Below are 25,090 nucleotides of genomic sequence, written 5' to 3' on the forward strand. Positions count from 1 at the left end.
TCCTGCATCATGATCGCCACGGTTACCCAAAGTCCCGAGTGGCCCTGGCTCTGGACCTCGCGCTGGTTGGTGCCCATTTCCCTAAGGACTCAGCCCTGGTCAGCTGCAAATTGGCTCGTGGGGAGAAAGAGAGCTGCTTGGACCCTTGTTTTTCAACTCAGGCCATAGGGCAGAGACCTCCCCGGGTTCCTGATGCCACTGGTCTTACCCCCTAGTTGGGTCCTTCAGACTCCATTATTCCCAGTAGAGCTGTGGAGATGGCGGGGTTGGGGGGTGGGCATATGCCAATCGAATGAGGTCCAACTGTGGGCCATGCCATCATCATTCTTAACATCAACCCATGGGATGCAGGCACCACCATTAACTTGACACTTGAGCCCCTGAGACCCGAATATCTTGTCAAGGGCTCTGCAGTAGGCGGTGGAGCTGGGGGTCCACCCGGCCGCCTGGGGCCAGCATCTGCAGTGCAGGTGGGGGTGGGGGGGCTTGGGCTGATGTCTGCAGGTCAGGGGCCTCGGCAGGCTCTGAATGTCCCTGTGTCCCCAGAGCCACCTGCAGGCCATCTATGATAAGGCATGCACAGGAGGCTGGGTGGGCTGGGAGTGACGTCCAGACCTCCAGCTAGAGGGGGCCTCTAAATACTCCCTGGGACTCCACTGGGCATGGATTTCTCCGGGGCCACTCCCTTCGAGTTTTATTTGCTGCTGAAATGTAGGGGCTGGAGCGAGCCCCCACACCACAGCCTGCCCAACTAGGTGCGCCTGGACTTCCCCTCCCACTGCACAGGGATGCTGTGCATGGGAACCAAGAGCACTGTCCCTGGGCAAGGGCAGGCTGACCAGTACTGTGGGACACAGACGGGGAGAGGTTGGGATCAGCCAAACAGTGGCCCGGGACCCAGGGCACAGTACTAGGCATTCCCCTAAACAGCGGGCATGAGTTTCAACCAGACAGGGTCAGGGCACAGGGGGTTGTGGCTGGGGACATGGCTGGACAGTGGCTGGTGACAAGATAGCACTACAGATACAGCGGGACAGTGCCTGGGGATACAGCAAGTTGGGCTCTGGGGAGGCCTGACCTGGAGCTGTCCCTGGTCCCTCCCCAAGTCCCTCAGTCCTGCCCTTCCCCCGCCCTGGCTGCTGCTCCCTGCTCTGCGGCTGCCATGCCACTGTCTGATGCCTTTGAAATCTTATCTCTCATCTTGTTCTCTGTTTCCTCCCTGTCCAGGCCTCATCTGTCTCCAGCCTCCCACCCCCTCACCTGCTTCCCATCTGTGGCCCTTCCCTACTCTCCCCGACCTGCTGGCCATCGCCTCCATCCTGCCCTGTTATCCGGCTCCAGTTCTTCCTTACCCATCCAGGGTAAAAGTTCAGAGCCATGGGTTAGGACCCTGCCTGCTGCCTGTTGCGTGCCCCACACCCTGTACCCTAGACCTGTTGGTCCTTCCTTCCCTGCACTGGAGACATAGGCTATCATCCTAGGAGGGCCCTGTCCCAGCTCTCAGGCTTCCCAGGGTCCCCAGCCAACCCCTGCTGCTCCCTGAGGCTGGGTTCCCAGGTCTCCTCCTCCAGGCAGCCTTCCTGACCCTCCCAGACCTTCCCAGAAAAGGCAATGCCACCTCCTCTGAGCTTGCCCAGCCAAGTGTGTCACTGGCTTTTGCCTGAGTCACAGCTGCCTGGATTCTGCCTCGCTTTAGCCTGTGACCTCCCTGAGGGCAGGGACAATTCCACTTTCCTTGCCTCTGTACAGAGAGGGAAACAGGCTTGGGGGCAAGGTACACTGTCTGCCTGGAACACCCAGCCAACTCCTCACAAGTCTAGCTCCCTTGCACGCTGCAGGGCTTGGTTTCAGTGTCAGCCTTCAGCAAGGCTGTCCTGACCACTCGGCTAACGTGGCTGTCTCCCACCCCGGCCCCCACCCGTCCTCCACCCCTGCACCCTGCTTTCCTTGGATGCTTCACGTCCTACTTTACAGAGAAAACAGATCGAAATGCCAAGGGGAGCTAAGAGTGGGTCAATTGGGGCGTCCATGGTGCCTCAGGACACCAAGAGCTCCCCAGCTCCCTGCCTCCCACCAAAGCCAGGAGTCCCAGGGGTCCCAGCTGCCCCCGGGGGCCTCCATTTCATGGAATCAGTCTCCCCGTATAGCCCCAGACTGTGTGGTTTCAAGTCCCAACCTTACCATTTAGTAGCTAAGTGATCATGGCGAGCGCCTTCTCTGGGTCTCGGTGTCCACACCTGCATACTGAGGCTGGTAATGGTGCCTGTCTCAGGCGCAGTGAGAACTAGTGAGTTAATGCTCGTAAAGAACCTGACACATCATAAGTACTCAATAGCTCCTCTTGCTCCCAGACATTGCAGGCATAGCAGCAGCAAAAACGTAGCGACGATCATGAACTTGAATATGAAGATCACCTTCATAGGGTATTAATGAGAACGACTTACCAATCCTTTTCATTGCCATGAGCCTGGTCGCTCCTGAATGCTTTATAAACAGTATCTCTGGACTCCTTTCAACCCATTGGGAGGTATAGACTTTTTTTTTTTTTTTTTTGACACGGAGTCTCATTCTGTCGCCCAGGCTGGAGTGCAGTGGGGGCGATGTCTGCTCACTGCAAGCTCCGCCGCCTCCTGGGTTAACGCCATTCTCCAGCCTCAGCCTCCCTAGAAGCTGGGACTACAGGCGCCCGCCACCACGCCCGGCTAATTTTTTTGTATTTTCAGTAGAGACGGGGTTTCACCGTGTTCACCACGATGGTCTCAATTTCCTGACCTCGTGATCCACCCACCTTGGCCTCCCAAAGTGCTGGGATTACAGGCGTGAGCCACCGCGCCCGGCTGGGAGGTATAGACTCTTATTCCCATCTTCCTGATAAGCTGCCAAGATGCATAGGGCAGACAAGCCCAGGTCACACCACAAGTCTGCAGGCAGCAGGGTATAGAGGCCAACAGTGGGGCTTCAAGGCTGTAGGGTCCCTGGTCTGATCTAGCTCAGGTACTTCCCACTGGGTGACCTGGGGCAAGTCATACTCAGCCTTAGCTTACCTATCTGTGAAATGGGTATGAGAAGGCCTTTCCTAACCGAGCCACAGTGAGCATTCAGAGCATTCTACAGGCTTGCTTACTGAGCATTCAATGGACTGTGGCTGACAACAGAAGCTTCAGACTGAGCTTTGCCCCAACCTGTCTGGCCCCGAGTATGAGTATTCCTACCCCATGGCCCAGATTCCCAAGAATGCATGTGGTCCCTTCCTGCTCTGCCAGGGACCCTCAGTCCTCTAAAACTGTGAGCACACCCACCAGGGGTTCTGGGGACGAGGTCTACAGGCCACTTGGAAGCAAATGGGGCCTGAGCTCTTGGGCCCAGAGCCCACATTGAACTTAATTGAAGCATTTGCATCTGCAAAGTGGAAACCTAAGCAAAGAAGGGAAGGTCCCTGGCAGATTCTTCTGTTCATTCAGATTGTCTTTCTCTGCAGTGCATTGCTGGCTGATACCTCAATGACTAGATAATACAGGGCTGCCCGGGGTGGGGAGTAACCTCCTGGACATGAGCCTGCCACTGCCCTGAACCTTCTGTGGCTCCCACTGTCCACAGGAACCAGCCAGGTGCCTTAGCTAGATGGCAGCTCTGGAGCCCACACACCTGGGCCCTTTCTCTGCTGTGGGACCCTGGACAAGGGAAACTCTGAGCCTCAGTTCCTCAAATGAAAAATGGAGAAAATATTATCACTTTACAGGTTTGCCCGGAACTAAGGGATTTCCCAGGGTATGGGATTTTCAGTGCTAACACTTGGAAAGTTCCAGGCAAATTGGGACGAGCTGGTCACTTTCAAGGTTGCGAGGGTGAGAAGGAGAAAATGCACGAAAAATGCTTAGCACAGTGCTGGGGACTCGGAGGTGCTCAATCAATGGTAGTGACAACTGGGGCTGTGTGTGCACCACACTTTGCGGTTTACACAACCCTTTCCCGTCTGTTATTTCACAAGCCTCTGGCCACCCTGCCTGTTCTCCCCGCTTTAAAGATGGAGTAGGCAGCATGTCTGGGTCACACAGGGGAGGAGACAGGACGCAGGAACTCACCTCACGTCCCAAGGGTGGTTTGGCCTGGGAGAGTCGTGCTCAGCAGATGATGCTTCTCTGATATGGGAGCCCACAGTCCGCTGGACATGAGGGCAGCCCTTCTCTCTATACGCATACAATTTTTTAAACTGTTAGAACAAATAAACAAAGTTGCAGGGTACAAAATCAATGCACAAGAATCAGTAGCATTTCTAGATACTAACCACAAACTATCTGAAAAGAAATCAAGAGTCAATTCCATTTATAATAGAGAGCAAAAAAAGAAACTGCTTAGGAATAAGTTTAACCAAGGAGGTGAAAGACCTGCACACTGAAAACTCTAAGACATTGATGAAAGAAATCAAAGGCTGTTGTTTTAATAAGCCTTTTAATACTACAGTCGGTTGTGAGATAATGCTTGCTTTGAAAACCAAATTTGCTCTGGCACAATTAATTAATTTATTCATTTGGGAAAATTTGAGCATTACTCAAATTTCCCATTTTCTTATGCATGATTTTGTCTGCAAGAAACACTAGGAATATTTCATCCAGCTGAACTAAGTTGTAGGAATATACACAACACATACTCCCCTTCAATTGCTACTATAGCTAACTCCATTCACCATGCATGTGAACCACACCCATTCAGATCCCTTATTAGGTGCATCATATTACTCTAAAAGATGAGCAGCAATGAATATGTACACCTTGTGTTCGTTGTCACACCAACATTGGTCATTTCAGGTTTTTTTTTTAAATTTGCTGTTAAGTGTTTAAAATATTTATTTTCTAGTCATTATGAGTCAAATCAATGTGTGTCACTGATGAAGTATTTGAGTGTCAAGCCCCTAATCTCATTTCTGCCCTGTGATTTTTTTTTTTTTTTTTTTTTTTTTTAGGTAGAGTTTTGCTTTTGTCCAGGCTAGAGTGCAATGGCATGATCTCGGCTCATGGCAACCTCTGCCTCCCAGATTCAAGCAATTCTCCTGCCTCAGCCTCCAGAGTGGCTGGGATTGTAGGCGTGAGCCACCATGCCCGGCTAATTTTGTATTTCCAGTAGAGATGGGGTTTCTCCATGTTGGTCAGGCTTGTCTCGAACTCCCGACCTCAGGTGATCTGCCTGCCTCGGCCTCCCAAAGTGCTGGGATTGCAGGTGTGAGCCACTGCATCCGGCCTTGTGATGTGTGTTTGTTGCTAGTTTTTGTTGTTGTTGCTAGTGTGTATTTTTAAAAATTAATTGACTTAATTTTTTAGAGCAATTTTAGGTTTACAGAAAAATTGAATGGAAAACACAGAGAGTTCCCATATGCTTTGCTTCCCTTTTATTAATTAACATATTGCATTAGTGCTGCATATTTGTTACACTTGATAAGCCCATGTTGATACATTATTAACTAAAGTCCATAGTTCACATTAGAATTCACTCTGTGTTGCAATTCTATGGGTTTTGACAAGTATATAATGACATGTATCCATCACGATAGTATCATAAAGAATTGTTTCACTTCCCTAAAAGCCCCGTAATGTATCCATCACGATAGTATCAAAAAGAATTGTTTCACTTCCCTAAAAGCCCCCGTGCTCCATCTATTAATCCTTTCCTTTCCTACCCCCATCCCCAATCCTTGGCAACCATTGAGCTTTTGCCTATCTCCACAGTTTAATCATTTCTAGAATGACATATAGTTGAAATCCTACAGTATGTAGCCTTTTCATATTGGCTTCTCCCACTTAGCAATATGCATTGAAGATTTCTCCCTGTCTTTTCATGATTTGATAGCTCATTTCTTTTTATTGCAGAATAATATTCCATTGTCTGGATATACCATATTTTATTTATCTGATCACCTGCTGAAGGACATCTTGGTTTCTTCCAACTTTTAGCAATTACGAATAAAGCTGCTATAAATACCCAAGTGCAGGTTTTTGTGTGAACAGGTTTTCAACTCATTTGGGTAGACAACAAGGAGTGTGATTGCTGGATCACGTGGTAAGAGTATGCTTCGTTTTATAAGAAACTGCCAAACTGTCTTCGAAAGTGACTATAGTTTTGTATTCCCACCAGCAATGAATGAGAGTTTCCTATGCTCTGCATCCTCACCAGCATTTGTGTTGCCAGTGTTGTCTATTTTGGCCATTCTGATAGATGTGTAGTGGTGTCTCATTTTAGTTGCAGTTTCCTAATGAGGTAGGTTTGGCCTCTTTTCATATGCTTGTTTGCCATCTCTGTATCTTATTTGGTCATGTGTCTGTTCATGTCCTTTGCCCATTTTTACATTGGGCTGTTGGTTTTCTCATGTGTTGAGTTTTAAGAGATTTTTGTGTATTTTGTATGCCAGTACTTTTTCAGATATATGTTTTGCAAATATTTTCTCAAAGTCTGGCTTGTCTTTCCATTCCCTAAACAGTGTCTTTTGCAAAGCAGAAGTTTTAAAATTTAATAAAGTACAACTTATCATTAAACAATACTTTTTTTTGTATTTTTTAGTAGAGATGGGGTTTCGTCTTGTTGGCTAGGCTGGTCTCGAACTCCTGACCTCAACTGATTCAACCTTGGCCTCCCAAAGTGCTGGGATTACAGGTGTGAGCCACCGTGCTCAGCCATATATTTTTAGTAGAGACAGCCATATATTTTCTTTTTTTCTTTCTTTTTTTTTTTTTTTGCTCTTCACTCATTCGCCCATTTATTTGTCCATTCATCCATGCGTTGTCCTGTCCATGGGTCCATTTCACTCCAGGGTAAAGACTAGAGGGTGGATGGAGGTGACTGGGAGTGGAAGGGCAGGCTGCGATCCTGGAGGAGGGTAAGGCCCTCGGTCCTCATTGCTGCCAGGCTTCTGTTCCCAAGGACAGTGCCCCTAAGGACTCAGTGAGGTAACCCACAGAAGGGCTTAGCAGAGTTTCTGCCCTGGTAAGTGCATAGCAAGCGTCAGATAACAACACGAAGTGTATAATTCATGAGAACAATACACTTCACAAAACGTTTCCCACTCCAGGATCCCGTTAAATCCAAACAATAGTACTAATTCGGTAAGTGGTTGTGATTCTCCCTGTGTTCCAGATAAGGAAACTGAGGTCCCGGTCAGCAGAGGGAATTGCCCACAGTTGTCACAGAGATCGTGGTGGTGGTGGTAGGGGGGTTGGGGGGCGGTGGTGGTAGCCGGGCTGGTGGGACTGGCTGGATAGCAGACCTCTCCTGTCCCACCTGACCACCATCCAGCCTGTTCTCTCCTGACCCTGCCCCAGAACAAACTTTATCCTACCGTCCACCAGTGCCATTCCCCACTGTCTGATTTTTTTCTTCTTTTCATTTTACTTGTTGCTAGTAGAAATCACATGATTGGATTTCTTGCTTATTATCCATGTCTCCCACAGAAATATCAGCTCCAAGAGGACAGGAACTTTGTCTTTTGTGTTTACTGACAAATCCTCAATGCCCAGGCAGGTCGTCAGAAAACACTTGCAGAATTATTTGATCCTCTCTTAACGGGACAGATGAAGCCTGGTGCCAGCTGTGATGTAGTGCCCCATTCCAGCCAGCAGATGGAAGCAGAGAACAAGGCACCTGACGCGTGGAGCCCAGGTGAAGTGCACAGGTTTGACCTTCAGGGTTGGCAAGAGATGGGGAGCTTCCGGCCGTGTGTGTTGCGGGGGTGGGGGGGGTGGTTATGCATCTTCTTCCACTTTCTCCCCCTAACCACTGGCCAGGCCTGAGGATCCCAATCTGATAGAAGGCAGCCTTTTCTAGTAAAATACAAAAACAGTTATCATTGATTAAGCACAAAATCAAGCCAAATACATTGTTTCATTCTCACAACAGCCCCATTATTAGTGTCATTCTGCAGACCAGAAACTGAGGTGCCATAACATGCCCCAGGTTACACAGCCAGTGGAGCACCAGGACTGGAAGGTGACCTGGGACTCATTCCCGTCACCACCACGAGATAGGGCCTCCAAGCTCCTGTTGCTCTATGGTGGACTTGGGGGCTGCCCAGAAGGAGGTGAGCTCCTCATTGCTGAAGATGTGCAAACTGCCGGGTAGGTGCCTGCTGGAGAGGATGTACGGGCACCCAGATACCCAAAGCCCCTCCTGGCCAGGCAGGATCCAGAACAAAATGGAGTGTGGGAACGTCTGCTTCAAAATTACTAAGAATTTCAACACAATGACAGGAGAGTATTAAACTAGGGGCAGGACCTTTCTGAGTTCCACGGTCCGTGTGACCACACAGGTCCCGGGCCCTCCAAGCCAGATCTTTTGGAACGGAGGAAGAAGTGTGAGGAACGGGTCTCAGGGTCATCTCAAGGTCAGTACCATGCTAGGGGCCTGAAGGGACGGGCCTTGTAAAGTCAGTGGGATGGAGAAGACAAGGAGTGGACCCGAGTCCCCTCCAGTCCGAGTCAGGGAGCCCGCGGAGACGTCAGCAGTCCAGCTCTGCAGGAGTTCAGGGAAACGTCCCCTGCGCACATTTCTTCTGGTAAGACAGGGCCTGCATCCCCGCACCTTTTATCTTCCCCTGCTGCCTGTGATTTATCTCTACGTGAAGGGCTGGGGCGGCCTTGGAGGCAAAGGGCCCTTCTGATGCTCCATGAATCTTTCGTTTGCCGAACTTCTGGCCACTCTCTGCGCGGCCGGGCGGGCCCACCACTTCCTCTCCGCCAAGTGAGGATTAGGGAGTCATAAAACAAGGGAGCCAAATCCCCGGCCGGCAGAGCGCACACATGGGCCTCAGATGCCGGCGGAGAGGTGGAGAGATGGCGGCTGCCGGGGCTTGAGCCTCAGAGGAGGACTCTTTCTTTGGGGGCCGCTATTTCCAGGTCCCTGCTCCATGAGGGGACTTCCCGGCCAAGCCTGGGGTCAGAGCTGGTCAGGACCATTCCTAAGGGGGACAGAAGATCCCAGCTGGAGCCAGAAGTGGTCCCGGCCCACGCCAGGGGGAGAGGGGCTCCAGGCTGAACGGAGTGTGCGGGCGGCCCTCAGAAGAGGGGAGCACCCGCCATGTGCTGGGCACCGAACGCATGTCATTCTCATTCCCCCCCGGGGGTGCCATCCTGGGGCTCCTGGGGAGAAGCCCCTTGCCAAGGCCCAGAGCCAGGAAGTGGTGGGGCTGGGATCTGGACACAGATGAATAGACAACAAAGCTTTACACCAAAGAAAAATATTAAAACCATTATATTGAAAAACAGGTTATTTATTTCCTAAATGTTATCTATTTTTAAAATCCTATTATAAAAGGCATCCGGTAAACAATTCAAAAGTGGTATAAAATAAGATAATAAGGCTTTGAAGGGTCTGTCTTCCTCTCTCCCTCCCGTGTTGTCCACAGGTCCCTGGCCCCAAGAAACAACCACTGATACCGGAAACTTATAGATTTCCAGAGAGAGTCTACAGATTGAATACCTGCTATTTCTCTTTTTCTCTTCCATATAAATGGTACCATTCTGTGCACAATACCTGCACCTTACTTTTTTTTTTTTTTTTTTTTTTTTGAGACAGAGTCTCTCTCTTGTCGCCCAGGCTGGAGTGCAGTGGTGCCATCTCGGCTCACTGCAGCCTCTGTCTCCCGGGTTCAAGTGATTCTCCTGCCTTAGCCTCCCAAGTAGCTGGGATTACAAGCGAGAGCCACCACACCCAGCTAATTTTTGTGTGTGTTTTTTTTAATAGAGACAGGGTTTCACCATGTTGGCCAGGCTGGTCTCGAACTACTGACCTCAAGTGATCTGCCAGCCTCGGCCTTCCAAAGTGCTGGGATGACAGATGTGAGCCACCATGCCCAGCCTGCACCTTTTTTCTAGTTTCTTCTTTCTTCTTTCTTCTTTCTTTCTTCTTTCTTCTTTCTTCTTTCTTCTTTCTTCTTTCTTCTTTCTTCTTTCTTCTTCTTCTTCTTCTTCTTCTTCTTCTTCTTCTTCTTCTTCTTCTTCTTCTTCTTCTTCTTCCTCTTTCTTCTACTTCTTCTTCCTCTTCCTCTTCTTCCTCTTCCTCTTCTTCTTCTTCTTCTTCTTCTTCTTCTTCTTCTTCTTCTTCTTCTTCTTCTTCCTTCTTCCTTCTTCCTTCTTCTTTCTTCTTCTTGCTTTTGAGACAGAGTCTCCCTCTTGTCACCCAGGCTGGAGTATAATGGTGTGATCTTGGTTCACTGCAACCTCCGCTTCCCGGGTTCAAGTGATTCTCCTGCCTCCGCCTATGGAGTAGCTGGGATTACAGGTGCACGCCAATGTACCCGGCTAATTTTTTTTGTATTTTTAGTAGAGTTGGGGTTTCACCATGTTGATCAACCTGGTCTTGAACTCCTGACTTTGTGATCCGCCCACCTCGGCCTCCCAAAGTGCTGGGATTACAGGCATGAGCCTCCGTGCCTGGCCAACTTCTTTATCTTAATATATCCGGGGAACTTTTCCATGTCAGAACATAAAGGGCTGCCTCATTCTTTTAAAATTTTTTATTTTTGTTTTTTTAGAGACAGGGTCTTGCTCTTTTGCCCAGGCTGGAGAGCAGTGGTGCCATCATAGCTCACTGCCGCCTCGACCTCCTGGGCTCAAGTGGTCCTCTCACCTCAGCCTCCTGATGCCTCATTCTTTTCAATGGCTGTATTGTGTACCACCATAGAGATGGAGTGTATCAGTTAGCTATTGCTGGGTAACAATTTGAAAACTTAGTGGTTTCAAACTAACCATGCATCGTATCTTATGTGTCTATGGGTTTGGCTGATCTTGGCTGGGCTCACACAGGCATGTGTGATCAGCTGGCAGGTTGGCTGGGGACTGGCTGGTTGTGGGCAGCCACAGCTGGGCACCTTGGCTCTCCTCCTTGTGTCCCCCACATCCTCCAGCAGGTTGCCTGGACACAGGCCCATGGTGAGATGGGCACACCAAGCGATACTAGTGCTGCAGGGGCAAGTGGAGTTGGCTGGCAGTACCCAAACCTCTGTTTGTGTCACATCTGCAAACATCCTGTTGGTCAAAGAAAGCCACATGGTAGGGGAAGATTCAGGGTGGGAGGGGACCACACGGTTACTGGTCAAGTGTGTGAAGCTATTAACTTCAGGCCATTAGAGTCACCTGTCTCCCATATAGAGCTTAATTCACCTAGACCCTTGTCACTGAGGATGGGGGCACCAAAGTGCCCAGGCTGCATACTCCCTCCTGCCTGGGGGAGTAGCAGGCCTGGCATGGGTGAAGCGAGGCATAAGGGGCTGGTCCAGGGAAGGGCCTCTGCTGTGTAGCCACTCGACCCCTACCTGGAGCAAGTTAGGGTTCAGGACCATGCACAGTGCACCCTGCCACCTCCCAGCTTCAGAGAGTGGCTGTTATACCCCTGGGGGCAGATGGGGGCCAGAGCTAACGACTGCCTGGGTTAGCTCTGCCCATGCCAAACCAAATGAACCCAGCTGGTTTTATAGCCCTATAGTATCCCAGGGCACCCCAGGGGAAAAGGTCTTCTTCCCTCATTGCCCATTCTAAGGGGCAGTGCCCTGAGCTGAGCCCTGGAGACCCAGACCAGTGGGAGAGACACAACCCAGGTATCGTCAAAAGTTTTGGGGGATTGAATGGCTAGGTGCGGTGGTTCATGCCCGTAATACCAGCACTTTGGGAGGCTGAGGCGGGTGGATCACTTGAGGTCAGGAGTTCGAGACCAGCCTGGTCAACATGGGGAAACTCCGTCTCTACTAAAAATACAAAAAAATTAGCCGGATATGGTGGCACATGCCTATAATCTCAGCTACACAGGAGGCTGAGGCAGGATCCCAGGAGGTGGCGGTGTGGTGAGCTAAGATCGTGCCACTGCATTCCAGCCTGGGTGACAGGAGTGAAATTCTGTCTCAAAAAAAAAAAAAAAGTTTTGAGCAATTGAAAAAGAAGAGTGACTAACCCTACCATTCTAGGATGGGCATTTGGGAAGACTTCCTGTGAGGAGGGGGGAGGGGACAAGTGCTCTGGGTTTTAAAGGATGAATAGGAGTTCATCAGCAGACCCAGGAAGAGAGGGGAGGGCATCCTAGGCGGTGGACACAGCCAGTGCTAGGAGTGGAGGTACAGGAAGGGTTCAAGGGGCAGCAAAGTGCAGGTGCCCTGAGGCTGGAACGAGCACCGAGGAGAGACATGGCCAGAAGTTCTAGAAAAATATCTCCAACCTCAGAGGTATATAGATGTGCAGGCAAAATTAGTGCTTCTCCAGGCTCAGATGCAGTGACACTTCCCCCAGGAGCCTTCCCTGATCCCAGCTAGCTGGATCAGTGCCCCTGTTGAAGGCTGTTGAGTGAACAGTGTTGCAGTTATACGTGGGGTTCAATATCGCCCATGTGCTCTCCTGTTTAGTATCCATCTCTCCCCTCAGTGTCAGGCTCCCGAGGGTCGGGACCACGTCAGTCTTGTCCACCATGGCTTCCCCAGCACCACGTACAGGGCCTGGCACAAGTAGGGGCTTGCTCAGTCTATACTCAGTGAATGAATGAATGAATGAATGGGTGAACAGGGAAAGAACAGAAAGAAATGAGCCTCAATAGATAATAATATTGCATTATGGGTCATTTCCATGTTCTTTTTTTTTTTTTTTTTGAGACAGACTCTTGCTCTGTCGCCCAGGCTGGAGTGCAATGGCGTGATCTCAGCTCACTGCAACCTCCACCTCCTGTATTCAAGCGATTCTCCTGCCTCAGCCTCCCGAGTAGCTGGGATTACAGGCGCTTGCCACCATGCCTGGCTAATTTTTGTATTTTTAGTAGAGGTAGCGTTTCACCATGTTGGCCAGGCTGGTCTTGAACTCCTAAGCTCCAGCGCTCCTCCTGCCTCGGCCTCCCAAAGTGCTGGGATTACAGGTGTGAGCCACCGCGCCGGGGTTTCATGTTCTTTTTATAATCTGTCCATTAATGTGTTTACCCTGATTTTATTTTATAATTAAGTAAAAACCAAATCCACATTATTATTATTATTATTATTGAGACAGAGTTTCACTCTTGTCGCCCAGGCTGGAGTGCAATGGTGTGATCTCTGCTCACCACAACCTCCGCCCCCTGGGTTCAAGCAATTCTCCTGCCTCAGCCTCCTGAGTAGCTGGGATTATATGCATGTGCCACTACACCTGGCTAATTTTGTAGTTTTAGTAGAGACAGGGTTTCTCCATATTGGTCAGGCTGGTCTCGAAATCCCGACCTCAGGTGATACGCCTGCCTCGACTCCCCAAAGTGCTGGGATTACAGGCATGAGCCACCAAGCCCGGCCTTATTATTATTATTTTTGAGACAGGGTCTCGCTCTGTCATCCAGGCTAGGCATCACCGCCTACTGCAGCCTCAACCTCCCAGGCTCAAGAAATCCTCCCACCTCAGCCTCCTGAGTAGCTGGGACTACAAGTACACACCACCATGCCCAACTAATTTTTAAATTTTTTGTAGAGATGGAGTTTTGCCATGTGGCCCAGGCTGGTCTTGAACTCCTGGCCTCAAGCAATCCTCCCACCTCGGCCTCCAAAAGTGCTAGGATTACAGGCATGGCAATTGCACTGGGCCCAAATCCACATTATTTTGACAAGAGAATGAGAAGTTGTTCTGGTGCCCAGTGGAGAAGAGACAAGCAAAAGGTTAGAAAAGGTGGTGGGGAGGCTGCTGGCATGCCAGGTGTGGGGTGATGCAGGAGGGGGGATTACAGGGGACTATGAGGGCCAGAGCCTCAGTTTCCTTATCTGGGAAATGGGGCTAAGGGCCAATCATGTGCTTAAATTACAACGTTCATATAAAAATTGCAGTCATTTATGGATGCTCACTCCACGCCCTTCACTGCCTTATTTGTTAATAACTCCCCCACCCCCACCCACATTCCCAGGTGAAGACCATTATCTCTATTTGCTAGCTAGGGAAACTGAGCCTGTGGTCCATTGAAATCCTAGTTCAGCCATATTCAAGCGATGTTACCCGGGCAGTTGTTCCTGAGCCTCAGATAGTTTCCCTGTCTGTAAAATGAAGACGATAACAGTCCCTACTTGGCGGGGCTTTGTGGAGGTCGTCGGATTGTGTACGTGAAGCAGGGTGGGTTGGTGTATGTGAGCTGTGTCTCATCATCAAAGCAGGGAATGCCTGCTTTGAACCAGGAAAACCTGGGAGGGGGGACCAAAGAGCTGAGGTACTGTCCTGGGACCGCAGTGCCAACAAGCGACTGAGCCAGGATCCCACCCAGGTTTCTCTGTCCCCAGAGCTGGGTCCCTGGGGTGGAGGCTCCCCTGCTTAGTGGGAGCTCTGGGTGGCAGGTGTCTCCTGGTGCATAGTGGGGCTGGGCGTGAGGGGCCCTGCCCAGAGCCCCTCGCTGGTGTTGCAGCAGGAGCAGGGGCAGGGGCAGGGGAAGGGTCAGGGATGCTGGCCCTGTCGAGGGTTTCAGGGCCCGTGTGTCCAGTGTGGCAAGCAGTTTCCCAGCAGCTGCCACGCCGCTAATGGAACTCCCTTTGTAGCAATCTGCCGTGATAACAGACAGGTTTAATTAAAATGAACACACGTCCTCCTCTGCAGGAAGGCTGCGGCCAGGATGTGGGGCCTGCGATGAAAACTTAGCTCCATAAAGCCCGCACACAGGCATGGGTGCCCAGAGCTGCCTAGTTTTTTAAAAGGAGCGCACCCCGCCCCCTGCCATATCCATATTATTTATCGAGTTAATTTTGTCTACTGGCTGCAGCATGAACCAACTCCGAGCCCCTGAGCCCTGACCCTGACTTGTCTCCAACTCCCAGGCTGTGCCAGGCACAGTCTTGCCTCCTGTGGGGACAAGAGAGGCCGGGAATGCCTGCTTTGAACAAGGAAAACCTGGGAGGGGGGACCTGTCCCTGACTGTGATGTTGGACAACTGACTTAGGACTCTCAGAGCTTCTGTTTCTGCATCCAGGAATGAGGCAGAGGCTGATGCCGCCTCCGGAGGCTAAGTGAGGTCTGAACGAGGCAAGGGGAAAGGTGCCTGGCGCCTGGTGGGCACTTGGAACGTGTTGGCTGTTGTTATCGTTGGAGTGATGACCACTAGTGGTGGGACTGCTGGATGGAGCCCAGGGGGCCTTGGCGAGAGGGTGGCTGGAATGGTTGGGGAGGCCCAGGCTGGCCCTCAAACTAGTAGACATGGATACTTTAAGAGTGGAATTAAAGCTAGGCATGGTGGCTCATGCCTGTAATCCCAGTACTTTGGGAGGCCAAGAAGGGTGGATCACCTGAGGTCAGTAGTTCAAGACCAGCCTGGCCAACATGGCGAAACCCTGTTTCTACTAAAAATACAAAAATTAGTCAGGCCTGATGGCGGGCGCCTGTAATCTCAGCTACTTGGGAGGCTGAGGCAGGAGAATCACTAGAACCTGGGAGGTGGAGGTTGCAGTGAGCCGAGATTGCACCACCACGTTCCAGCCTGGGTGACAAGGTGGAGACTCTGTCTCAAAAAAAAAAAAAAAAAAAAAAAAAAAAAAAAAAGAGTGGAATTGAGAGTGGAGACTTTGGAATCAGAAAGACTTCCGTTTAAATCCTGGTTCTGCCACTTACTACCTGTGTGGACCTGGCTGAGTGAATTTGTCCCTCTAGGGCTCTGTTTCCTCATCTGTAAAGTGGGGATGGTAGTAGAAGCTTCCCTGTAGGGTTGCAGCCTGAGGAATCCATGAGCCAGGGCACACCTGGCACCACATGAAAGCTCAAAGGGCGTGTGCTTGGGTGCTGTGGTTGGTAAGGCTGACTCTTAAAGCTGAGTGACGAGTTGTGACTTTCTGGCCTGGCCCAGGGCACAGTTTCCCTGGAGTTCTGACGCCAGCACCCAGCAAGGCAGAAGGGACCTCCTACGTGTTGGCTCCCCGGGTATCCACCGCTGTCAGGCTGGGGATGGGGGCAGCCGCCTCGTGGCCAGATTGGTGGCCTGATAGCAGGGACTCTGAGACAAAGCTATCGGAGGCAGTGACAGGATCCTGAATGGGCTTCTCCGTGCAGGCACAGAATTGCATTCGCTTGGATTTAATTAAAAAGACTCAAATCTTTCTGATAATCCTCCCAGCAACGGCTAGAGCAGGGCCTGAAGCCAGCTCCCTGGCAACAGCGCATCCTGCCGATAAAGAACTCTTGTTGGGGGGGGCAGTGAGCCCCCTCGCCTGGCCCAACATCCGCTGCTATCAGCCCTGCCCATCGCTCAGCAAGAGAGGGACGGGGAGGCCGGAGAGGCAGCTGCTGCCGCCACCCCACCCCGCACTCCCAACCCTTGCTGTGCACGCTGGTGTGCCTCTTTGTTCATGGGTGTGCACCCTCTGCCCGGCACCCACATCTCCCCCAGAGCAGCTGCCCACCTCCTGCCGGCCGCTGCCCCCACACCATGCACCTACATGGAGGCTGGGCTGCCAACTCTGGTGCCTGTGGAATGGGCAGGTCTCTGGCTCTGCTCAGAGTCTGAATCCGATGAAAAGGGTGGCAGAGGACATTCCCTCTGCTGTGTCCCTTGTTCATGGATTTTGACTTGTCCTAAGCCCCTGCCCTACATGTTCCTGCCACCCACTCCCATTTATATATGAGTCCCCAGCCCGGAGCTACACAGACTGCAGGGATCAAGGGATGTCTGATGACTAACTGACTGAATGAATGGATGGAGACAAGCCAGCCTGACTCGGGACAGGCTGAACCACTCTCATGTCATAGCAATCCAGGAGTCTGGTCCTGGCCCTTTAACTTCGCCCTTCCCTTGATCCCCTGCATGAAGGGTCTCAAAGCCTCCCACCCGCTCAGCCTCCTCCTTGCTGCGTCTCACTCCCAGCAGGTGAGGGCTGAGCCCTGGATGTCCTGGTGATAGGAAGCCCAGAGGAAAGGGTGACATTGGCTGGGGAGGGGTGGCTGAAGGGCCCTGGGGTCTGCGTGGCTTGCCCTGGACACTGCTTTGCAAACCCACAGACAGCATGGCTGTCTGTCCCTGGTTTTCCCATATCTACCAGACACCCTCTACCCCCAGGCTCAGCCACCCATGTGGGAGGTGGGAGGGTGCCCTGCAGTGGGCATGGCCAGAGAACACTCCAGGGGGACATGGTTGGTCCCCTTGGACATGACCCTACATCGGCACAGGTGCCCCTGGGGTGGGTTTGGCATCCGATTCCTCCTGAGACTCCAGTGCCCACCCCTGCTGAATGTGGGACGTGGTGAAGGGAAGGTTGAGCAAGAGGCAAAAGGATGCAGTGGTGCAGAGGTGAGCCTGTGCCCTGGGTGAGGCAGCCCCATCCAAGGCCTAGTCTCTGCTGAAGTCTGGCTCCTGAGCTGTGTGGCAGGCCAGTGACTCGCCTTGTCTGTGCCTTGGTTTCCCCACCTGCACATTAGAGACATCTGGCCCAGGGAAGTGCTGGGTTCCATGCCAGCTCATCACCCCTGCCCTGCCCACCAGTCCACTGTGTGCCCACATCCTAGAAGTACCTCTACTCAACACATCTGTTCTCCTGACCTCTGGAGTGTCAATTACCTGAGCCCATCACAGCCTAATAGAAGGAAACAGAAGTTTGGGCTTCAGCTCCCCCAGACCAAACAGTGAGGCCTGGGCTGAGTCTTTCGCCTCCGCCTTCTTCTCCGGCACCCACCTCACCCTAGACTATGTTGCAATAGATTTCAAATTTAATTACTTAAAATATGTAACAATTCACATGGCTAGAAATTATTTCTAGACAGACCCAGATGACCCCTACCTGTAAACAGGACCCAGGTGCACCTTGGAACTTGGAGGCCGTGAAAGCTTTGGTAGGAGAGGAGAGGGGACAGAGCCCGGGTGGGACAGCAAGGGCCAGGGACGAGGGGAGGGTGGCCAGTGGCAGGCTGCAGGTGGGCCTTGTGATGAGGTGAAGGCATGGACTTCTGTTTGGGGCCTTAAGATGCCATGGAGATTCTCACCTGAAGAACCTGGCCACCTTGCTGAGGGGAGCAGGCTGGCTCTGGATGGGGAGGGATGAGGGCAGAGGAGGGGCCAAGGGGAGGGCAGGAGGGCCCTGGTGAGGTCCCCTCTCTGCATGGCTCAGCTGCAGGGGGCATGGCACAGAGACAGGGAGCAAGATTCTGCCATGGGGACCAGGGACAGGGAAACCAAGGTACACGGGGCTTAGCAGCTGCCCCACCTGGGCCTAGAACATCCTCCTTTCCGTTCAATTCTCTGTCTCCCACCAAACTCCGAGGATCCTTCTTCCATCATCTCCAGGGCTTAGTGCCAGTGGCTGCCCTGTTCCAGACCATTCCCACCCTCCCAGCCCAACAGGCTCCCAGGGAAGGCCTCCAGGGCGGGAGCCAAGAGAGAGGACCCCGAATGGGCTTCAGAGACCACAAACTACTCCTATAGCTACTGGGTATTACTGCTATAATTATAAAAGATGACCAAGGGAAGGCAGGAGGGGAGGGAGAAGGAAGGGATGGGTGGGAAGGGGCACTCCTGTGCACTGAGCGCTTGCCCAGGACCAGCATGGGTTGGGCGTTTCCATGGACATTTCTGCCTAACTCACACAGCAACCCAGAGACACAGACACCACCTGAATGGTTTGGCTGTGCCCCACCCAAATCTCAAATTCCCGAGTGTCATGGGAGGGACCCAGTGGGAGGTAATTGAATCATGGGAGCAGGTCTTTCCTGTGCTGTTCTTGTGATAGCGAATAAGTCTCACGAGACCTGATGGTTTTATAAGGGGGAGTTTCCCTGCACACGCTCTCTCTTTCTTTGCCTGCTGCCATCCATATAAGACGTGACTTACTCCTCCTTGCCTTCCACCATGATTGTGAGGCCTCCCTAGCCTTGTGGAACTATACGTCCATTAAACCTCTTTCTGTTGTAAATTGCCCAGTTTCAGATACGTCTTTATCAGCAGCGTGAGAAGAGGCTAATACACCATCCCTATGCCCCCTTCACAGAGGAAGAAACTGAGGTGCAGAGAGGTTGGGGGTTTGCCTGAGGGCACACGGCTGAGAAGCCAGACTTCAGCAGAGGCCAGACCTCGGATGGGGCCGCCTCACTCAGGGCACAGGCTCACCTTGGCACTACTGCATCCCTTTACCCTCTCCTTCAATCTTCCCTTCACCCCATGTTCAGCAGGGGCAGGAGCTGGGTCTCAGGAGGAATCAGATGCCAAACTCACCCCAGGGGCGCCTGTGCTGATGTAGGGTCACATCCGAGGGGGACCAACCATGCCCCCCTGGAGTGTTCTCTGGCCGTGCCCACTGCAGGGCACCCTGCCACCTCCCACATGGGTGGCTGAGCCTGGGGGTAGGGGGTGTCTGGTAGAGATGGGAAAACCAGGGACAGACAGCCATGCTCCGGGGAGCTGTGGGTTTACAGAGGCATGTCCAGGATGAGCCATGCAGACCCCAGGGCCCTTCAATCACCGCTCCTCTGGGGAGGGCAATTGTCAAAGGAAATGTCACTCATTCATCTGGTCTTCCTGTCACCAGGACATCCAGGCCTCAGCCCTCACCTGCGGGGAGTGAGATGTGATGAGGAGGGTGCTAAGAGGTTGAGAGGTTTTGAGACCCTTCATGCAGGGGATCAGGGGAAGGGCAAGGGAGGAAAGCTCGAGTTTAAGGGCCAGGACCAAGCCAGGACCCTCCTCCCCAGATTCCAAGATGAGGCTCCTGGCTGAGCTGAGGCTCTGGGCAGATTTAAAAGCCTCCAGCCATGCACTTCTTAGGGGAGCAGGGAGGACTGGCATTATTCTAATGGGTGTGTGATGATTTCTTATTAATGTGTAAAAATCCTTTGAGAGCCAGCAGTTGCAGGGTGTGAGGGTGTGGTCAGGGTAGCGCCAGCCTCCCTGGGCATCAGGAACCACATCTGTAAGAGGGGGTGATTCTAGAGTGTTCCCCTCCAGCATCCTGTCCCCAGAACGGACTTGGAGCACCAGCTGCAGCTTTTGGGCCACAGGAGATGGGCCGAGAATAGAGCTGGGAGGGTGATGGGAGTCCAGGCAGGGTGAGGAGTTGATCCGGAGACCCCAGGATTTGGGGTGCAAGACAGTGGCAGGCTATTTCCAGACCCCCTTGTTTATGGGGGTGTGAGTGTGTCTCTGAAGACACACCCGGGATAGGTGTCCACGGGTAGGAATGTGTTGGGAGGCAAAGTGGGGAGGGTGTCCCAGACTGGGGAGCTGCCGTGCCAAGGTGTGAGGGGCCAGGCCTGTTCCAGGAAGAGTGAGATGCTTAGTCAGGCGGCACAGGGTTCAAGGGAGACAAGTGAAATATGACTTTGGATCTTTAGACCACAGTGCACACGGCCACCTCCAGGGAGTCAACCAGCCTGGGCTAGGGCTTGGCAATGAGTGTTTTTCATAAGCTTTCAGGTCAGTCTGCTATTGTTCAGAATGGACAAGAGAGCAGTAGGCAAGGACTTGAGAGGGGGTCTTCAGTGGGGGCATGTTCTGGGAAGATGGTGGCCCCCACCTTCCACAATGTCACCAGATCCTCAATCTCGTAGCCTGTTAACCAGTTCATTAGTCATCCATTTCATAGAGAAATAATGTTTTGTTTTGTTTTGCTTTTTTTTTTTTAAATAATGGAAACAGGAAAGTAAGACACATGATATGTATTTATTAGGGAAACTTTAGGGAAAAAACAACAAATAGAAGAACATAAAAACCATCCGTAATCGTCTCACCTAGGGACCAGGGCCATTTAAGATATGAATGTGTATACTCCAGAAATATGCACTTAAATGTATTCAACAATTATTTATTATGCCCCGACTTTGTGTGCAAGAGTGGAATGGGGCAATGGATAAGCCAGGTACAGGTGAGAAATATACACATACACATAGATATTCGTGTGTATATTTATTTCTATTTTATTTATTTATTTATTTATTTTTTGAGACGGAGTCTCGCTGTGTCGCCCAGGCTGGAGTGCAGTGGCGCGATCTCCACTCACTGCAAGCTCCGCCTCCCAGGTTCACGCCATTCTCCTGCCTCAGCCTCCCGAGTAGCTGGGACTACAGGCGCCCGCCACCTCGCCTGGCTAGTTTTTCATATTTTTTAGTAGAGACGGGGTTTCACCGTGTTAGTCAGGATGGTCTCGATCTCCTGATCTCGTGATCCGCCCGTCTCGGCCTCCTAAAGTGCTGGTATTACAGGCGTGAGCCACCGCGCCTGGCCTATTTTATTTATTTATTTTTTGAGACGGAGTCTCGCTGTGTCACTGGGCTGGAGTGTGGTGGCATGATCTCTGCTCACTACAACCTCCACCTCCCAGATTCAAGTGATTCTCCTGCCTCAGATCCCGAGTAGCTGGGATCACAGGTGCCCGCCACCACACTTGGCTAATTTTTGTATTTTTAGTAGAGATGGGGTTTCACTATGTTGGCCAGGCTGATCTGAAATTCTTGACCTCAGGTGATCTGCCTGCTTGGGCCTCCAAAGTGCTGGGATTGTAGGCATGAGCCACAGCTGCTGGCCTATTTCTTTCTTTCTTTTTTTTAAAGATGGTATCATATTATTTGCACTATTTAGTTAACTGATTATTTTTGACAGGTCTCCAATGTGAAAATGAATGCACATATATAGCATAACTTTTTTGTTTTAATATTTTTAAATAAATAATAATACAAGCACCATATAAAACCTTAAAAAACACAAAAAGCTATATTCTCCACAATCTACTGTTAACGTTTTGGGCATGTTTTCAGAATTTTTATGAACATAAATGTTTTCATGTATATTTCACAGCTTCAAACATACTATACATAGTGTTGGCATTTTCTTTTCTTGCCTAACTATAGTCTGGAGATGGCTCAGGTCAGCACCCAGAGATTCTTTTTAATACTGTTTAGAATGGGTGTGCAACAGTTTAACCATTTCCTTAAATGTTTAGCTTGTGTCCAGTTCTTTACCTATTTATAAACAGTGCTTCATTGAATTCTTTTGTGCATGTATCTTATTTATTTCTCCACAATACATTCCAAGAGGTGGAAATGCTAGGTCAGAGGGTCTGAGTATTTTAAGGGCTGTTCATGGATGACGCCTCTCCCGGGAGGCTGCACCAATTTATTCCACTGCTGGCAGTGCATCAGAGTTTCTCTTTCCCCACAAACTCGCTGGCACTGGGTGTTAGCATTGTTTTGAATCTTGATCAGTTTGATAAGCAAAACATACTATCTTTGTGTAGTAATTTGCCTTTCTTTGATTCTTTGCGAGGTTGGGCATCTTTCCTTACACATATGGAATTTTTTTTTTTTTTTTGATACGGAGTCTTGCTCTGTCACACAGGCTGGAGTGCAGTGGCACGATCTCAGCTCGCTGCAACATTTTCCTCCTAGGTTCAAGCCGTTCTCCTGGCTCAGTCTCCCGAGTAGCTGGGACTACAGGCATGCACCACCACACCCGGCTAATTTTTGTATTTTTAGTGGAGATGGGGTTTCACCATGTTGGCCAGGCTGGTCTAGAACTCCTGACCTCAAGTGATCTACCTGCCTCCACCTCCCAAAGTGCTGAGATTATAGGTATGAGTCACCTCGCCTGGCCAAGTATGGATTATTTTTATTTCCTCTTTTGTGAACTGCCTGTGTCAAATTAGTACTAAATTTTAGATTGGTAAGAGATATCTATATGTAAATATAGTCCCTTTTTTCTGCCATCTATCTACCTTTCCTCTCCTCAATTTAGAATTTCTCTCTTCTAGTTTGCTCATTGCAATACTTTGATATACCAAATATGTAATATTTGTATGTAAAAATAATAAAAAATTATTTAATATTTATAATGCAATAATGTAAACATAGCAATTAAAACTTTTTTTCTTGTTTTCGTTTTTGGAGTCATATTTAGAAACATCTTTCCTACATTTAATATTATATAACTATTCACCAATATTTTCTTCTGGCAATTAAACAAATGTCCCCCTAAAAACTTACATCTTTAATCTGTCTGGAATTTATTTTCACATAAGGTAGGGATTTAACTTTATTTTTTCCCAATGTTTCCCCTGATGTTTCCACATTATTTATTAAGCATTCTATTATTTCCCTATTGAGTTGAAATCTATCCTTTACTATACTCAATTTCCATTGTCTTTTGGTCTATCTGTTTTTTATTTTTTTAAATTTTGAGATGGAGTCTCACTCTGTCACCCAGGCTAAAGTGTAATGGTGCAATCTCAGCTCACTGCAACCTCCACTTACCGGGTTCAAGCGATTCTCCTGCCTCAGTCTCCCAAGTAGCTGGGATCACAGGCACCCACCACTGCACCTGGCTAATTTTTGTATATTTCATAGAGACAGGGTTTCCCCATGTTGGCCAGGCTGGTTTCGAATTCCTGACCTCAGGTGATCCTCCAGCCTTGGTCTCCCAAAGTGCTGGAATTACAGGTGTAAGCCACCGTGCCTGAACAAGTCTATCTTATTGACACATGTGTCTCTTTCTCTATCAGTATCTTCCTGATTTAATTTATATAGTTTTATAATATATTTTGTTATCTTATAGGCAAATTTATTAATCCCTCTTTTCAAAAAATTGTTGGTAATTCTAATACATTTGTATTTCCAGATGAACTTTAGAATTATTTAAGTTGAAAAATAAAATTCCACTGATATTTTGTTTGTACTGGTGTTAAATTTGTTCATTACTTTGGAGAGGATGGACATTTTTATACTAATCAATCTTCTCATATCAAAAAAAATGCTCAGTTTTAGAAAACTTCTCCCCAGTGATTTAAAAGTTTTTCTAGGCTGGGCGCAGTGGCTTATGCCTGCACTTTGGGAGGCTGAGGCAGGCGGATCACTAGGTCAGGAGTTCGAGACCAGCCTGGCCAACATGGTGAAACCTGGTCCCTACTAAAAATACAAAAATTAACTGGGCGTGGTGGCGCTTGCGTGTAATCCCAGCAACTCAGGAGGCTGAGGCAGGAGAATCGCTTGAACCCGGGAGGCAGAGGCTTCAGTGAGCTGAATCTTACCACTGCACTCCAGCCTGGGCAACAGGGTGAGACTCTGTCTCAAAAAAAAAAAAAAAAGTTTTTGTATGTCCTCAGTAAAGTTTTTTAGTGTTATTCTTATAGGTCCTACACATTTCTGGTTATGCATTTAGATCCTTTTTTTTTTTTGAGACAGGGTTTCGCTCTGTTGCCTAGGCTGGAGTGCAGTGGTGTGATCATGGCTCACTGCAGCCTCAACCTCCTAGGCTCAAGAGATCCTCCTACCTCAGCCTCCCAAGTAGCTGAGACCATAGGTGTGCACCACCTTGTGTGACTAATTTTTTAGAAGTTTTCGTAGAGATAGGGTCTCCCTATGTTGCCCAGGCTGGTCTTTAACTCCTGGGCTCAAGCCATCTGCCCACCTCAGCCTCCCAAAGTGCTGGGATTACAGGTGCGAGCCACTGTGCCTAGCCCATTTAATACTTTTTAATGGCCTTTTAAAGTGGGATTTCCCCATTATATTTTCAAACTGCTTGTTATTAAAATATAGAAAACTTACTTATTTCTGCTTTTCTAACTACTAGCCATTTCGCCAAACCCCTTTTTAGTCTTAATAATTTCTGCATGATTATTTTGGATTTTACAGGCAAATGACATCTTCATCTGAAAATAGCGATACTTATTTTTCCAATATTGTACTTCCTGCTAGGTCACTGTCTGTCGTGATTATCTGAGCTGTGGGTTACAGTCTATGGTCCTGAAACCAGCAAAACCTCCTGTGTGGCTGAGGATCACCCTCTATACCCAGGGGTGACCATAACCAGAAGAGGACAGCAGCTTCCCCTTAGACACAGTTTTGCTTTCTGTGGTTTCAGTTACCCATGGTCAACTTGGTCCAAAAATATTAAATGGAAAATTCCAGAAATAAACCATTCCTAAGATTTATTTATTTAGTTAGTTAGTTAGTTAGTTAGTTTGTTTGTTTTTTGAGATGAAGTCTCGCTCTGTCGCCCAGGCTGGAGTGCAGTGGCGTGATCTTGGCTCACTGCAACCTCTGTCTCCCAGGTTCAAGCGATTCTCCCACCTCAGCCTCCCGAGTAGCTGAATTACAGGTGCGTGCCACCATGCCAGGCTAATTTTTGTATTTTTGGTTGAGATGGGGTTTCGCCATGCTGGCCAGGCTGGTCTTGAACTCCT

This window comes from Macaca mulatta, chromosome 15 (genome assembly GCF_049350105.2).
Source record: "Macaca mulatta isolate MMU2019108-1 chromosome 15, T2T-MMU8v2.0, whole genome shotgun sequence".
NCBI classification, from domain to species: Eukaryota; Metazoa; Chordata; class Mammalia; order Primates; family Cercopithecidae; genus Macaca; species Macaca mulatta.